The sequence below is a fragment of the Penaeus japonicus genome, unplaced genomic scaffold, assembly GCF_977035675.1.
Source record: "Penaeus japonicus unplaced genomic scaffold, GWHDUDI00000001_assembly GWHDUDI00000010, whole genome shotgun sequence".
In the NCBI taxonomy this organism is placed as follows: domain Eukaryota; kingdom Metazoa; phylum Arthropoda; class Malacostraca; order Decapoda; family Penaeidae; genus Penaeus; species Penaeus japonicus.
The window spans coordinates 3,598,031-3,603,030 of NW_028234412.1; the positions used below are offsets into that span (position 1 = coordinate 3,598,031).

The window sequence follows — 5,000 nt, forward strand, 5'->3', positions numbered from 1 at the left end:
TGTTCAAGACTCGGTTGACAGACAAGAAAATTCCCCTCGTATCTTATCACCCGGTACCCTGTCGGCATGGACCCGTCACTAGCCAAGGAGCTTCTGGCATATACACAGCGCGTCGCTTCCACTAACATGGCACACCCATCAACAGGCTCGTCATCACCTGGAGCCTTCCAGACCCACCACCACCAACATTCTGCTTCAGCTTCCTTCCTTGCCTTCCACCCAGTGAGTTTAGAAGGATGAAAGATGAACAGCCTTGGTGCTACAAGTGTTGGGGAATTGGACATATCTCCCGGTACTGTTCTGCCTCCTCCGACAAGTGTGGCTGGTGTTCCGGCACTCACTCTTCCCGCACCTGCCCACACCGCAATCCCCAGCAGCCCACCACCACTGATGCTAATTCTACATCGGAGCAGTCTTCACCCCCCACCCCAGACACAACGATGTGGAAATGCCCTCGCTGTCACCAACCTGGAGTGAATGTGTGGCACGGCTGTGCCAAACGCTCCCCATCTGCTGCCTTGCACACTGCCCACCCCTCCCAGCCATTACCACCACCGCCACCACTACCACAATTACCAATGGGCGCTGCCTCACTACCTCCAGCTTCTACCCAGACTGAGTCACCACAAATCCTTGCCCTACGTGAGGCCGTTTCCAACTTGACGGCACGATGCGCAGCAGTCACAGCACGTTTTGATGCTATTGAGTCTCGCATCGAAAGTCTGGCAGCCCAGCAAGCTACCACTGAGCGCACCCTCGCCACACTCGTCGACTCCAACCAAACCATCATTGCAACTGTTACCACCTTCTCCGAGAAAATGGAATACCTCGCTGCTGGTTACGAAAGAATTTGTGACCATCTTTTCAAGAAGCTACCACGAATCACACCTCAGAGTGATACTGCCTCAACGTCATCGTCCCCACCAGTCTCCTGTACACCTAGACACGAACTTCACTAGCAGGATGCAGCTTCACATTATCTCCTGGAACGCCTGTGGAATGAGGACTTACTCAAAGCTTGCTTCACTTAAAACATACATAGGTCACCACCATCCACATGTTATATTCATACAAGAAGCTTTTGTAGGTGGCCACATGCCCGGGGAAGATGCCCCTCCACTCCCAGGCTACATCCCTTATGTCCATTACGCCAGAAACGGCCTCGTGAGCTACATTCATTCTTCAATAACCCATATACTCCTGCGCTACTCTACTGATAACGACATGACATTCCAGCTCTTTGAAGTCACTGTGGGTGATGGGAAGCTGCGGCTCTGCAACGTCTACTCTGCACCTGGAAGGATCAACCTCCCTGCTCTCCCTACTGCTCCTTCTCATGGCATAGTTTATATGGGTGACTTTAATGCCCGGACCCCTGCCTTAGGTGATCTCTCCCCCACGCCGAACCGTAGTGGATTGCCTCTCCTTGAATATATCCGTCGCCACCACCTCACTCACTGGCCCACTGGGGGCGCCACACACATCCGAGGAGGCACGCTTGACCACATCATCACTTCCGGCTTGGTGGCGTCGCAAGTCAAGTGTTTCTCCATCCAGGCTCTCTTCTCTGACCACATCGCTCTTGGCCTTCAGTATACACTGCCAGTTGGACCTTCCTTCCTCAGCTCGCCTCCGCATCACTATCCCGCCGAAGTACTGCCCCAACTGTGTCTCCTACATCTCCAGTCTTCTATCAACATTTGATTTCCAGTCACCAGACAGACTATACTCCTCCTTGGTTGACTCTACACAAACTTTTACACCTTTTATGTGACACGACCACATGTAAAACGACATCTTGAGACCCAGGCCTGGACGCTGGATCAACGTATTCTTCTGGCAGAAAGGAAGACAGTGGAAGATGGACGCGCTTTCCAGAAGCAACCAACACCTGCTCTCCTCCACCAGTACCAGGCGTCCAGAGATGATCTCGTTGGTCTTCAGCAGTGTGTTCATACTGAGTCTTGGAGGAAGTATACTGATAGATAAATCATCAGACCAGTGTCGGCTCCATGTGGCATTTGATTAACAGAGTCATCAAGAGGAAACCCCAAGCGCTTTCCACCATAGCCCCACCCAATATGCACAGGACTTGATAAATACCTGGTCTGAGCAGGCACAGGCATGCAATCTTCCATTTCATATTCAAGAGGCTCTCTCCACTCACAGGAACACTCGCAGTTTGCGCCTAATGACTGCATTACTACGAGCGGATGAAGAAGACAACTTGCTTATCACGGAAGACGAACTGCGCCGTGCTCTCGCCAGGGGTAAGTCAACGGCACCCGGGGATGATGGTGTCACCTACCAAGTCCTCCGCCTCCTCGTCAAAGTCCCTGGTAATCCTTTGCTGCAGTTGTACAATCTTTGCTTCATCAGGGGTTATGTGCCCCTTGCGTGGACTTCAAGTACTGTTGTGCCCATCCCCAAGCCTGGTACAAACAAGTTCAGGCCAATCTCATTGACCTCCTGTTTCTGTAAAGTGCTTGAGCGTATATTCCTCACCCGCCTCATGTTCCGACTCCAAGACAAGTTTATCTCCGCGGCTGTATGGTTTCCTGCCACAGAGGAGTACCCACCACTGCCTGATGGACCTGTACGCCCGCCTCTCCCGCACCAGTGTGGTAGCATTTCTTGACCTCAAGAGTGCCTTTGACATTGCCAACAGAGAGGTTATTCTTGACCAGCTAGTTGATTTTGGTGTCCAAGGAAATCTTCTTCAGTGGATCCGTGGTTATCTCAGCAACAGGACCTCACGTGTGATTTTTAAAGGGCATGTAGTGAGTACAAGGAGTTCGAACTTGGTACTCCACAGGGAGGGGTTTTAAGTCCCTTCTTATTCAATGTACTGATGCACCGCTTGCTGACTCTTCTTCCCGAAACTCTCGGCACAACTGTCACCTGCTATGCCGATGACATTTGTGTACATTCCACCTCTGCTGCCGATCTTCAGCGCTTCCTTCAATCGTTCTATGAGTCGTCCTCCGCCTGCGGCCTTGTCCTCTCCCCAGATAAGAGTAGAGTGTTCTCTCCCCGGGGCCCCAGAACACTTCCTGTATTCACTGTGGGACACAGTGTTGTCCCACCTTGCACACAGTACATGTACTGGGAACGCCAGTGCACATCTCTCCAGCCATACCTTCTCGGCAGCGCGTCCTTCCTATCATCCAAGATCTCTTCCACCGTCTAGAACGACGCTTTCTCCCTTCAAGTGTCTTACCCACAATGTCCCTGTTGTCTCCATTCCCTTAGCTAAGACCATCTACATTGCATTCTCGGTCAGTCATAGACTATCTCTCTCCAGCCCTCAGTCAGCTTTCTCAGACCACCTTACAGCCCTTAGAAAAATTCCAGAATAAAGTGCTGCGGTACATTCTTGGGTGTCCCACCTCCACTAGAATAGTGAACATGTTGACTGAACTGAACCTTCCTTCAGTTGTGGAGAGAATACGTGCCAACGTTTCCTGCATCAGCGTCAAGTGTCTGCTCTCTCCCCATACTGCTCCACACTATGCTCATGTCCTGAGAACCTCACTTGATCCCGCTGCGCCCCGTCCTCCTCTTCGTCCTGGCGTTCGCACCCTTGTCAACATAGTGACATCTCACATGCAGTGTCTTGCTCTTGATGTCCCTGTCGCTGAGGTTGATCATGGGCCACCTCCTGGAGGATTCCTCAGCCTCAAGTCACCTTCACGCCCACCTCCAAGACAGACCTCCGCCTCTCCAGAAACAACTTGCTCTGGAGCACATTGCACACTCTCCTCCTCCATCCCTGCCGCGCACCATATCTATGTGGATGGGTCCGGGCAACGAGATGGCAGTGCGGGCTGCGCCATCTACTCTCCTGATGTGGACCAGCCAGAAGAAGGCTGGGTTTGTCGCAGATTACCTAACTCTTCCAGCTCCACGTACTGCGAGCTACAGGCACTCCTGCTGGCTGTCAACTTCATCTGTCAGCGACGAGTAAATGGTGCAGTGATGTGTGACTCCCAGTCTGCCCTTCAAGCCATATCGTCCCCACAGCCTGCTTCACATCGCTCAATCATCCACCAGATCCTTCAGCAGTTAGTTACAGCCCAGGAACACTACCTCCGCATTATATTTTTATGGATTCCCTCCCATGTGGGCATAGCTGCCAACGACAGGGTGGACCTCCTCGCTAAAAGTGCCTGCGAATTGCCGCTGCCTCACTATGCCACACCCTCCCTTCCTTGCTACAAGCGGATCATACACTCTGCCGCTCTTCTCCCTACTCTCCACCGCATGGATGCTGAGCGCGCCCAGAGCGTATCAATACAACATTTTGACCACTTCCGTCTCACTCCTCCGAGGTATCGCCGACACGGACTCATGGTTCGCAGACACAATATTGTATCTGCCCGGCTTCGACTGGGGTACAGGCCACTGTGGCAGGTCTCGGGGGCGGGAGACGTACTCCACTACTCCACCTGCAAGCTGTGTGACCGTCCCAACGCTAACAGCCTCCACCACTACTGCCTCGTGTGCCCCTCGGTGAGAGGCTTGCTGCCCCGGAGCCAGGATTTAATACATGTATGCCAATTCCTGCTAGCTGATAGTAATTTGGACATTGTTTTGGCCCAACACCCTCACTTTGGTGGGTGCTAAAGTTTGACTCTAGAAACACTCATCTTTGTATTTTCAGTTTATTTATTATTTATTTTACCTTCATGTACAGCCTCACTGCACATACCAACGTGTCATGCGTGACACGAGTACTATGTATATGATAATGTACTAATTAATGTATAAGGCCTGTCGCTCTATGAGCGTAATAAATTGATGAAAACAAAAAAACAAATCCCTCTGTATCGTTCTCGTTTTCTCTCTCTCTCTGATGATGATGATGATGATGATGATGATGATGATAATAATGATAATGATGTTTATGATGGTGAGGCCGATGATGATGATTACTGCTTTCTCTGGTTCCGTTCCCGAGTTCGTCCTTCAATTCCAAAAAAGGTAATCACCGAAAAAAG

The 5,000-nt window shown here is 51.3% G+C and overlaps 1 protein-coding gene across 3 annotated transcripts in view; it reads right to left on the minus strand.

Annotated features, from left to right (window-relative positions):
* The window catches only part of LOC122252156 (uncharacterized), a 38,428-nt gene that overhangs the window by 17,821 nt on the left and 15,607 nt on the right, over positions 1-5,000 (minus strand). The gene's annotated exons all lie outside the window — the stretch shown is intronic.